Below are 12,396 nucleotides of genomic sequence, written 5' to 3' on the forward strand. Positions count from 1 at the left end.
GTGGGAACGCATTTTCCTATCCCTTTCCTGCTCTCCCAGAGCCAGGCCTGCTGATTTTTGAAGTTCTAGATGTTAAGCCACATGATTGTAGAAATTCTCAAAGTTAAACCCCTTCTGGGTTTAAAAAAAATTTTTTTTTCAATGTTTATTTATTTTTGAGAGACAGAGAGTGAGGTGGGAAGGGGCAGAGAGAAAGGGAGACACAGAGTCTGAAGCAGGCTCCGGGCTCTGAGCTGTCAGCACAGAGCCCGACGTGGGGCTCGAACCCACAAACCGTGAGATCATGACCTGAGCTGAAGTTGGATGCTTAACCAACTGAGCCACCCAGGTGTAGCCCTGAACCCCTTCTGTTTTTAAGGCTAAATATTATGGGGATTCATCTTCCCGGTGCAGGTCCCCAATGTTTGAGGTACTGGGCATGGAGAGTTCCTCTCTCCCTTCTCTGTGCCTATGGCATCCCTCCCTCCCATGGATGGTTCCCTGGGTCAGTTTGGCTCCTGACCACGTCTCAACCTTTCCTACCTTTTTGATGTGGCCTCTTTTCTATACTTAGCTGCAGAGAATCTGTTCTGCCAGTCTGTGGGTCATTTTCTGTTTTTTTTTTATACTGAGAGGGGTGTTATCCAGGTGTATCTATGGGAAGAAGTGAGCTTGGGATCCTCCTACTCTGCCATTTTCAGAAGTCCTCGAATTTATCTGTAAATAATACATTTTTTTTTACAGTCTGTGTAAGAACCTTCCAACAGTGTACTTCTCAGTTCCTTACCACTTTTTGTGATCTTGTTTTTTGTCTTTTACTTCTTTAAATCCCACAAGTAGATTGCTCTTATTGTTTGAAACAGTTACCTTTTAGAAAAGACAGCATGCAAGTTTTAGTGATGTCTTAAGCTTTAGTAACATAATAGAAATGCTTCAAATTGACAAAAAAGACATTTCAAAGATTAAGAGCTTAAAGTGTCAATGTGATTCTTGTTAAAATTCAATATAACCATCATCTATGCTACTCATTATTTTAGCCTGATTTGGAATTTGAAAAAATTTTTTACTATCTGCTGCTCAGTAATCAAAATGGTCAGTGACCATTTGTAATCTCAGACTTAAAATCATTCAAAGAAAATGTTTTGGTAGCTACATGATATCTATGTGGTAATTATGGAGTGATCTAATGAAATTATCTTTTCTTTATGGGACCTGAAGAAAAAGCCTAATGAAAATTAATCAGGTGATTGAGATGGCCAAACAGGGCACCTCTTCTACCCATTTATCTAGAAATGGTCATATACAAAAAATTAAAAAAAAAAATTCACAAATCTAAATAAGCATTCAAATTTAAATCAATACACTTTCAAAGGAGTCATTTGTAAGTGTGTAACACTTATACTTGTGAAATTATTGAAGCTTAATACTTCTCTAAGAGTTTTGTGATGCCATGTGTATGTAATAAAGATACTATTTTAAATGGTACAAAATAACCCCCCCCCCAAAAAAAAAACCCCTTGCTTTCTTGGGGAAAGCAAGTGGGGAATTCAAATCTTTATGTAATACCAGTATAAGCTTGAAAGTCACAGAAATGGTGGTTTCCCATTCAATTTGCCTATTTGGTCTATGCAGAAGATGGTCATAAAGGATAATAGTGGATTATCATAAACTTAGGTGTGAGCCTGCATTGTAGGTATACTTACAATTATGGTTTTGTTGCTGGAATAAATCAACACATTTCTAAGCACCTGGTATATGGCTATTGATCTAGTGAATGCTTGGTCTATTTATTCCTATTAGTAAGCAGTATACCCTCACTGTCATATATACCTTAGGGCTACTCTTCAGCCCTTTGGCATTAGGTAGTCTTCAGTGACCTTGATCCCTTCTTCATTCTACAGGATGTCACACTGCTCTAGAAGTCTTAGTTTCCAAGGAGAAATATTGCTACCAGGAGATACGGCAATGGTTTTTTAAAATTTATAGGTAAAGAATGGGTTACTACATTGGCTGGGATGAGTGATAATGATTATTAGGGAAAACTTGGATTGTGACTACGTTGTAGCAGTAAGGAGGAAAATGGCTGAGAGGAGATCTCTTGGGGTGCTTCTTAATACTCTCAAACCCTGGGATTAAGGTCAATATAAAGCTATAGCAATGAATACTGGCATTATTACTAAGGTCCAGAACCTTCCAGGATTAAAAGTTTGGGTCACCCTATTGGGCAAGGGACCAGTTAGCTGAGGTGCTTCCTAAGGGCAAAGAGAATATGGAACGGATAGTGGAAGAAAGAAGTAATAAATATCAGCTATGACTAATTGCAGAAATAGGAACTATAACAATTATGTGCATTTCCTTCTATTTTTTAAAAAAATTTAAAGAAAAAGGTTATTCGTTTCTTATTTCTGAGAGAGAGAGAGAGAGAGCGCACAAGCTGGGTAGGGGCAGAGACAGAGAAGGAAACACAGAATCAAAAATAGGCTTCAGGCTCTGAGCTTTCAGCACAGAGCCCAATTCAAGGCTCGAACCCACAAACTGGGAGATGATGACCTGAGCTGAAGTCGGACACTTAACCGACTGAGCCACCCAGGTGCCCCTCCTTCTACTTTTGATATAAATATCAAAAACCGTTTCTTTTTTCTTTTTTCTTTTTACCTTCTATCTGACATAAATTGTGTTAATAATAACATATCTCATATGGTAATTATCTACAGTGGACTATTACCCAGCCATCAAGAGGAATGAAATCTTTACATTTGCAACAACATGGGTGGAACTAGAATGTATTATGCTAAGCAGAATAAGTCAGACAAAGACAAATACCATATGATTTCACTCGTGAAATTTAGGAAACAAAACAGATGAACACATGGAAAGGGAAAAAAATAGAGAAGGAACAAACTGTAAGAAATGGAGAGTTGAGAACAAATTGAGGGTTGATGGAGGGAGGTGGGCAGGGAATGGGCCAAATGAGTGATAGGTATTAAGGAGGGCACTTGTGATGAGCCCTGGATGTTGTATGTAAGTGATGAATCACCAAACTCTCCTGAAACCAATACTACACTGTATGTTAACTAACTAGAATTTAAGTAAAAATTGAGAAAAAAATTAAAAACGACATGAAAGATTCTCTAAGGGAAAAAATAATAACTTATATCTCAGTTTTAAGTTACAAAAGATCAAAGGGGGAGAGGGACTGTGACTTAGAAGAGGAATAGCTCTCATCCAAAGATGGATAAAGGACTTTGCATCCTCTTTTGGAGAGAAAATCAATGTGACTTTCCATTGTATAAGGTACAGTTGCATTATGATTTGCATTATGTTGCTGTTTTTTGTTTAACTTGGAAGTTTAGTATGATTGAAAGAGGTATATATGGACAAGGAATGGATTGTGTTCATTTCAGAATTTCCTTCAGTTCTTAAATAACTTGGGCCACAAAAGACATTTGCATTTGAATTGGAAAAATAGAGGTAAAAGGAGAGCCATATTAATTGAGTAATTTTTTAAATGTTTGAACAGTTGGTTATAGGGTAAGATGTACTATTGTGGTTCACCTGTGTGTGTTGTGTGGCAGCAGTGGGTCCTAGGGTCATGGTTTCTTTTGCTCCTCCTGGATCCTCCTTTTTGACCAGGTGCATGTTTAGCCCATGATGAGGGCACCTGTTTCTCCAGCAAGGCACTCCCACCATCAAAATGGAAAGTTGCAGGTCAGCCTCATAGCTTGCCTTCCTGCTTTATGTTCATCCTTATTTTTCTTCTTAATGCTGATACTGCAGACTTCATCCTTCAGCGGAAGACACACGAGCAACTTACTGTGGAACCAGCTCCCATAATTGCACATGGTCAAATCTCTATAATAACACATTTCTGATCAAACTCTGACTGATAATGTTGTTTGATGCATTACCCAAAATGTATTTTCATGACAAGAAATTCACATTTCTTTGACATACACATCATTTATAAACTGATTTCCGAATCTCCAGTACTGAAAATAGTAACTTTAGTGTTCCTGGGTTTGTTTGTTTTGTTTTTGTTTTTTGGTTTTTTTTTTGGTTTGTTTGTTTTGTTTTGTTTTGTTTACCTTACAGCAATAAGAGACATTTAGGGTTTGGGATTATGTGACCACACTATAAGATATAGTGCCAAACGGGCTTTGGATAAAAAAGCTGCTAGGGCCAACAAGGCCCAGAGGATTAAGAGTAAAAATGTAAAAGTTAATATGGAAAAAGATAATGTGAAAGGATATGGATGTTTCATTTCATCTTCTCTCCATATTAAAAAAAAATCCCTCTTACTGCACCAGTTTCTTTTCACTGGCCTTTGACAGGTAGAGTTGGCAGGGGCTCTGGGATCATCTGGTATAAGTCCATAATTTTCAGGTGAGAGCCCCAGGCAGGACAGTAAAGGGCCTGTGGTCAAATATGCCATAGTGAGGAGTCCTGTTGACTCTCCCCTTCTCAAACAGGACAGGAAGCTGCTGAAACAAAAGCATCGGAAGCCCATACTTTATCAAAACACAATTTGAGTTTGTGGTGAGGAAGACAAGAATAATAAACAGTGATTTCATAAAGTAGAGAATTCTGACTCCCATCAGTGATATAGTTAATAGAAATTCACCCAAAAGGCATGTCTTTTGTAGGTTGATGGGTCATGACAGAGAAGATAGGAGATCATAAGGGAAGGTAAGAAAGCCAACCTTTTAGATGAAGAATTATGAATATTCTTTAACTTTTTCTTTTAAAAATATTAGGTTTTCTGTTTCATGTGCTTACATGCAGTCTTTATTCTAAACTATTTTTCTTTGTACACACACATAGGAAATGACTTAAGGATTTATATCCTCTGTAGTTTTACTAAGACTGTGAAAATCAGATTTTGAGATCACTTTTATTTGAGCTCGTAGTTCACAATTTTGAACTCTGTCTCTTTCAGAATGTTTATTCTGATTGTTTTAGTAAGGGCTTTAATTGGTCATACTCTGTTTTGTTTTATTAACTTTGATTTTAATGTCTACAGAAATGTATTATTATATAGTCTTTTCAAATGCTAACTTTATTATGTATCAGTTTGGAGGAGATTTACAAAATGACTCCAGAAAAACCTGGCAGCAAATTCTTCATTCATTGGCAACCTTAAATGTAAATTTATTGGGCCAAAATAATAATTCCTTATCTGATCTTAAGTCTTGGCTCTGAATAAAGTAGATTATTTACAATTAATAAGTAAATAGTATGAACATTCCTTTTAAAAGGTGCTTGTAGTCCATCCAGCTGGGATCATATCAAGTATAGGAAAAAAGTTAATATTAGGAATGTAGATTGCAGTCATGAGTAGGAAAGAAAAAGTAGGCTGCACAACTGGGCATCCTCAAAGAACAGAGTATGGTATGTTCATGATGGTGGAGGGCGGAGAGCAATGGTAACTTTTGGATGTATCACAGAACATTAATTGTATGCAAAACAATATATTATTTCATATATAGAAGTATGAATGTTGTAAATAGTGTGTTACTAGCTTGAATTTAATGAAGGGACTTAATGGAAGAATTGAACTAGAAAATACATATTAAATACAATTTATGTGTCAGACATTATGCTACTTACATATTTCACATAATCATTATAAAAATGTGATACATTACCATGGACTGGAAATAGTCATTAGCTGAAGAATAATAGTTTAATGAAAAGACTAGAAGAATTGAACCAGATGGGGTATTCAGAGAAGAAAAACTTCATGGAATAATTTAAGTGGTAATTTGAAGGAAGAAGTTACAATAGTTTTCCAAAGAGAAAATATCTGGAAATATAGAATAAGGTAATTCAAAATCTGGAAAGCGGAGACTTTGCTTGCTTGCCTGCTTGCTTTACTTATTTATTTATTTATTAAATTTTTAAAAAATGTTTATTTATTTTTGAGAGGGAGAGAGAGGCAGAGTGCAAGCAGGGCAGGGGCGGAGAGAGAGGGAGACACATAATCTGAAGCAGGCTCCAGGCTCCGAGCAGTCTGCGCAGAGCCTGACATGGGGCTCAAACCCATGGACCGTGAGATCATGACCTGAGCTGAAATCGGACACTTACCCGGCTAAGCCACCTAGGTGTCTGCCGCCCCCCCCCGCCCCCCAGCCACCTTTTGTTTTTTACACTTGATCTTAGCCAAAAGGCCGAGAAGCGATCACCTTTTGTTTTTTAAATTGCAGGGACTTTCTTTTAGTACGGAGAAGTAAATAGATACGTATTTATGGATTATGGCTGGTAGAATATACACTGACCAGAGCAGAGCTACAAGAGGAAGGTACAGGTACTTCTGGGATGTTTGAACAGATGCAAAAATACAAGTTCTTAAATTTTCCTGGTCAAACAATCTTATATTTATAGATTCACATTACTGTTGTAAAATAACCAAAATCCATAGGATTTTTTTTCAAGTTATTTATTTTGAGAGAGAGAGGAAGAGAGAGCACAAGCAGGGGAGGGGCAGAGAGAGAGGAGAGAGAATCCCAAGCAGGCTCCATGCTGTCGTGCAGAGCCCAATGCTAGGCTCAATCCCATGAACTGTGAGATCATGCCCTGAGCCAAAGTCAAGAGTCAGATGCTTGACTGACTAGCTACTCAGGCACCCCACTGTAAGATTACTTCTTAAGCAAATTATTGAGGGTTATTAAAAATTGGTGAAAAATTAGCCTATTTCACAATTTCTTGAGGTTTTTGACTTTTCTCCTAGGTTTCATGAAATTGCCATGCATCATTGAAAAACTACTAGTGTACATGGGCACATATTTATTGCTTGAATTCCCATAAAAGTATAAAATCATCTAAATGTTAGGTTAATTTAGAATCAAATATAATCTGCCACTTAATTAAATAAGAAAAATCTTACAATTATCTTAGTAGATGGAGAAAGACTTCTCCATTCATTAATGGTAGAAATTCTTAGCAAGTTCAAAGCTTAGAAGGAAACTTCCTCAACCTCAAAAAGATTTTTATGGAAAACCCACAGCAAACATTACAATTAATGAGTAAATAGTATGGACATTCCTTTTAAAATAAAAACAAGACGCAGATGGTTACCACATGCATTTTTTATTTTTCTTCCTCCTTCTTCCTTTTCTTCTCCTCTCCCTCCCTCCTATTTCTCCTTTCCTTCTTCTTTTTTCTCTTTTTTCTCTTTCTAGCTCCCCAAGTCTTTCTCTTTTTTCTTTTTCAGTATTGTATTGGAGTTCTGAGACTGTCCAAGAAGACAAGAAATCAAAGCCATTGGAATATGAAAATAAGACATATTTGTAATTATTTATAGATGATATAATTACATAGAAAATCCCTAATATATAAATTATTACAAACATACAATAACATACAGATTATCAGAATTAATAAGAATGTTTAGCAATAATACAATATTGGATATAACAACAGTATTTAAACCCAACTGCATATCTATACACAAGGACAAATAATTAGAAAATATATGAAAAAAAGATACCATTTACAAGAGCAATAAAAATACTGTCAGAATAATAAGTCAAATAAAGATATACAGTACCTCAATGAAGAAAATCTAGAAAACTTAATTAGATAGTTTAAAGAAGACCTAACTAAATGAAGAGATACATCATGTTTATTGGTAGAAAGACCAATTATATAAAGGTCTTAACTCCTTGTATATTTATATTTTTTTCAGTGCAATTCGATAGCTATTCCAAACATTAATTTTCACCTAATTAAATAAGATAATTCTAAAATGTATGTGGAAGAACTAAGGGACAAGAACAGTCAACACATACTTAAAGAAACAAAATAAAAGGGCTTATTATAACACTTCAGTAATTAAGAATGAATGGATATATAGATCAATGAAATAGAATACAAAGTTTAGAAATTAACTCATTTAGGAAAATGAAACATTTGGGGAGGTGGCATTGCAGATTACTGAGAAAATAACTGTTTCATTAAGTCACTTGGGGCAATTCATTATTTATCTGGAAAAAAATATAATTGGATATCTACCTCATGCCATATATGAAATTCAATTCCAGGCATGATTAGAGCTTAAATATGAAAAACAAAACTTTAAAAATTTTAGAGAATATATATCTAAGAATATTTTAGGAGGGAAGAATTTCTTCAGCAATCACATTATAGCATTGTCTCAAAATGAAAAGATTGATACATTTTACTCAATAAAGACCTTCTGTTCATTCAAAGAGACCTTAAATAACGTATAAAATATGAGCACCAAATTGGATGATGACATTTGTAACACTTTTAACTAACAGGATTAATATCCAGAATATATAAATAACTCCTACGTTTCAATAGAAAAAGACAGGGATGTATGAAGGAAGTGGCAGACATATTAGTCTGAAACTGGTTGTTTTTTGGACCATATGTATATTATTTTTATCTCTTAAAAATGCTTTATTGAGATATAATTCACATAACATGCAATTCACCCATTTGAAGCATACAATCCAGTGGTTTTTAGTATATTCACCGTTGCGTAACCATTGCCACAATATATTTTAGAACGTTATTATCCCCCAGAAAGAAAGCTGATACTCTCATTTCACCCGTCTCCATCTCCAGTACCCCCATCCTGATGCAATCGCTATTCTTTCTATCTCTGTAGATTTGCTTGTTTGGGAAATTTCATATGAAAAGGACCATACAATAATATGTGGTCTTTTGTGCCTGATTCCTTTAATGTAGCATAATATTTTCACTGTGCTGTAGTGTATATCAGTAGTTCATTCTTATTTATTGATGAAAAATATTCCATTGTATAGGTATATCTCATTTTTCCATTCATCCCTTGATGGACCCTTGATTGTTTCCACATTTTGGCTGCTCTTGTATGTAGCAATGTACATGTTTTTGTGTGAATATATCCTTTTATTTCTATTGGGTCTGTACCTATATGGAGGAGTAGAGATCATATGGTAACTCTGTGTTTAATCTGAGGAGCTGCCAGAGTGTTTTCCAAAGTGACTTCTCCATCTTATATTCCCACCAGCAGGACTCTGATTTCTCCACATCCTCATGGACACTTGTTATTATCTATCCTTCTGATGATGGCCATCCTAGGAGATGTGAAGTGGTATCTCACTAGGGTTTTGATATGCATTTCCCTGGTGGCTAAGGATGTTGAACATCTTTTTGTGGGTTTTTTGGCCATTTGTATATCTTCTTTGGTGAAATATACATTCTTTTCAAATACAGACTATTTACTAATATAAATTTTTAGGACAGGCAGTAAATATGAGGAAAAGAAATTTTTGAAGTTCATGAAGACAGTTCCTTAGCTTAACTATGAATGGCAGTAGAGAAAGGAAATAACTCAAAGAACATGACTGTTGAAGACAAGACAAATAGTTTGATTCAGTGTTTGTTTTTAATGCCACTGTGGTAATTCTAGACTACGGACAGTTTGAGTGGGAAGAGTGAGGGAGGTGCAGTGAGGGACAGTAATGGGGACAATGAACCTGGGGCCGGATTGAGTTTATTGCAAAATAGAGGAGAGTGATTGAATGAAAGAGAATTACTTTGTCTGGATTAATGTTGGAAATAGGTCCTTGTAGGTACAAAAGGAAAGCACAGAGGCCTTTGGGTAAGCAGACTTACTCCCCTTGTCAATCAATGGCACTTTTTGCTTCCTTCTTACCCAGAGACCTTACTGCTCCACATTCCAAGGAACAAGCTAAAAAAAAGAAAAAAGAAAAAAGAAAAAGAAAAAAGAAAGAAAAAGGAAAAAAAAGAAAAAACACCCAAATAGTTGGGAAAAAAAATCACCTAATTCACAAAAAGCCCCTCAAGATTGTTTATGTAAACACAGTTTCAACGAAACCACTTCCCTCTTTTAAACACACAAAAAGACCTTATTAAAAATGAGTTTACTTTAAGAAACCCATGCATGAATTATATGAAGAACTGAATCAATGAAGGGTGAAATTAAAAGAAATGTATTCAAATAAAGATATCTAGTATAAGTGAGAAGAAATATGGTTCAATTTCTAAGTTTTATAAAAATTATCTTTATATTATAATACAACTATCAAAAGGATCCCAGTTGGGGTTTTGTTCTTGTTTTTTAATGTTTTAGCATATGAAGATAAAGAGGAATTTGATTTACATGTACAGGGGAAATCCAAGCTATGGGAAGTACAGTGTGACCTTCAGCAGATACATGTGCACATGCTGGTATTAAGCTGTGGCCTAATTCCAGCCCCATCCTTGTATCTTTTGTCTGTGACGCTGGATCTGGGACTCTGTGAATCATGTTTCTCTTTTGCCTGTCAGGTTCTGCCACTTGCGGGGTGGTAGTGGCCTGCAGCAAGGCTGAAGGAGGAAGAAGTGCATTCACTTCTTCCTGTTTGCTTCATCTTTTCAGTGATGTCCCGCAACTGTTTTTCATCCCAGCAGTGATGGTTTTTCCAGTAGCAACCATTGGTTTCAGTTTGTTGTTTTGAAGACATTTCTAGAACTAGTCTTCCTACATTCCTTTTACAGACACCAGCATTAGCCAGCGACCACCCCATCCAGAGCAGTCTGAGCTCCAGCTCTAAGAAGTCACTCAAGCTTCTAAGCTGTAATAATTCTAACTTCTTGACTTTGTTCTCTCTGTCCTAGGAGTGGTAGATGCTTTCGATAGTTGCATCGCCCATGATATTTTAGTACCATTGACCCTTGAACAACATGGGAGTTAGAAGTGAAAACCGTACCTCCTCAGTTGAAAATCTGTACATAATTTTGACTCCCCCAAAACTTAACTACTAAAAGCCTCCTGTTGAATGGAAGACTTACCCATAACATAAGTAGTCGGTTAACACATATTTTGTATGTTTTATGTATTATATACTGTATTCTTATAATAAAGTAAGCTAGAAAATGTCATTAAGAAAATCATTTGGAAGAGAAATAGATTTATAGTATTGTATTGAAAGAAAAAACCCCTGCATATAAGTGGACATCTGCAGTTCAAACCTGTTCTATTCAAGGGTCAACTGTATTCTCTCTTCTACCTTTTCCATTCTTCAATATCTGGCTAGTTAGCAATTCTTTGTATTAAATTATCTCCACAAAAGTGATTATTGTGGCTTCCATTTTATATCTTAAGTGGATCCTTACTGAATGACTATATATACATTCATTCAGTTTCCCAGAGCATAATGAGAGAGAGAGAGACAGAGAAAGAGAGAGAGAGAGATAATATTATTTAACATATTTTGGTATGAAGTTAGAAGTTTCGTTTTTGTGTTTGTCAGTGAAAATTACCCCTACTTGCCTTTCCTAGTACTGTGTTTTTCTGATTTTGATATTAGCATTATGTTAGCTTTACAGAATGAGTTAGGAAGCTTATTATGGTTTTTAATAAAATTAATTAAATTACTTAAGTAATTAATTTTTTTAAGAAGTTTTTATTTATTTATTTTTGAGTGAGAGCGAGCGAGCAGGGGAAAAGCAGAGAGAGAGGGAGAGAGAGAATCCCAAGCAGGTTCTGCACCGGCAACGTGAAGCCCGATCATGACCTGAGCCGAAACCAAGAGTCAGATGCTTAACCAACTGAGCCACCCAAACACCCCAATTACTTAATTTTTATTAAGACTTTTTTTTTTGGAGCAGTTTAAAGTTCACAGCAAAATTAAGTGGAAGGTACAGAGCTTTCTCATGTAACTCCTGCCCTCACATACGCAGTCTCCCCTTTATTAACATTCCCCATCAGATCTGTACACTTGTTACAGTAGATGACTCTGCATTGACACGCCATAATCACCTAAAATCCATAGTTTACCTCATGGTTCCCTCTTGGTGTTGCTCATTGTATGGGTTTGGACAAATGTTCAGTGACATGTATCAATATGGGATCATACAGAGAATTTTCACTGCCCTGAAAGTCCTCTGTGCTCCACCTATTTATCCTTCCTCCTTCCCAACACGGATCTTCTTACTGTTTTGCCTTTTCCAGAATGTCATATAAGTGGAATCACACAGTTAGTAGACTTTTCAGATTGAATTCCTTCATTTCTTATGGGTCTTGAAATAATTTGTATAGGGGCGCCTGGGTGGCGCAGTCGGTTAAGCGTCCGACTTCAGCCAGGTCACGATCTCGCGGTCCGTGAGTTCGAGCCCCGCGTCAGGCTCTGGGCTGATGGCTCAGAGCCTGGAGCCTGTTTCCGATTCTGTGCCTCCCTCTCTCTCTGCCCCTTCCCCTGTTCATGCTCTGTCTCTCTCTGTCCCAAAAATAAATTAAAAAACATTGAAAAAAAAAAATTAAAAAAAAAAAAGAAATAATTTGTATAAATTGGAATTATCTGTCCCTTAAAGGTATATGAAATTCATGTGTAATCCACCTGGGTCTTGTACAGTTTTTAAGTTGCTCTTTTGACTGACATTCCAATTTCTTCTAAATCTTTTATA

At 36.1% G+C, this 12,396-nt stretch overlaps 1 long non-coding RNA gene across 2 annotated transcripts in view; it reads left to right on the forward strand.

The window, feature by feature from the left end:
- Positions 1 to 12,396, forward strand: part of LOC122237615 — a 156,836-nt gene that overhangs the window by 39,080 nt on the left and 105,360 nt on the right. The window contains exon 4 of one of the 2 annotated variants that reach the window (XR_006216201.1): positions 4,623 to 4,665. The exons of the other annotated variant lie outside the window; for it this stretch is intronic. This is a non-coding gene — a long non-coding RNA (uncharacterized LOC122237615). Of the gene's footprint in view, positions 1 to 4,622; positions 4,666 to 12,396 lie in introns of those variants that run through there. 2 annotated transcript variants of the gene reach the window in all.

The sequence above is a fragment of the Panthera tigris genome, chromosome B1 (assembly GCF_018350195.1).
Source record: "Panthera tigris isolate Pti1 chromosome B1, P.tigris_Pti1_mat1.1, whole genome shotgun sequence".
Lineage (NCBI taxonomy): Eukaryota > Metazoa > Chordata > Mammalia > Carnivora > Felidae > Panthera > Panthera tigris.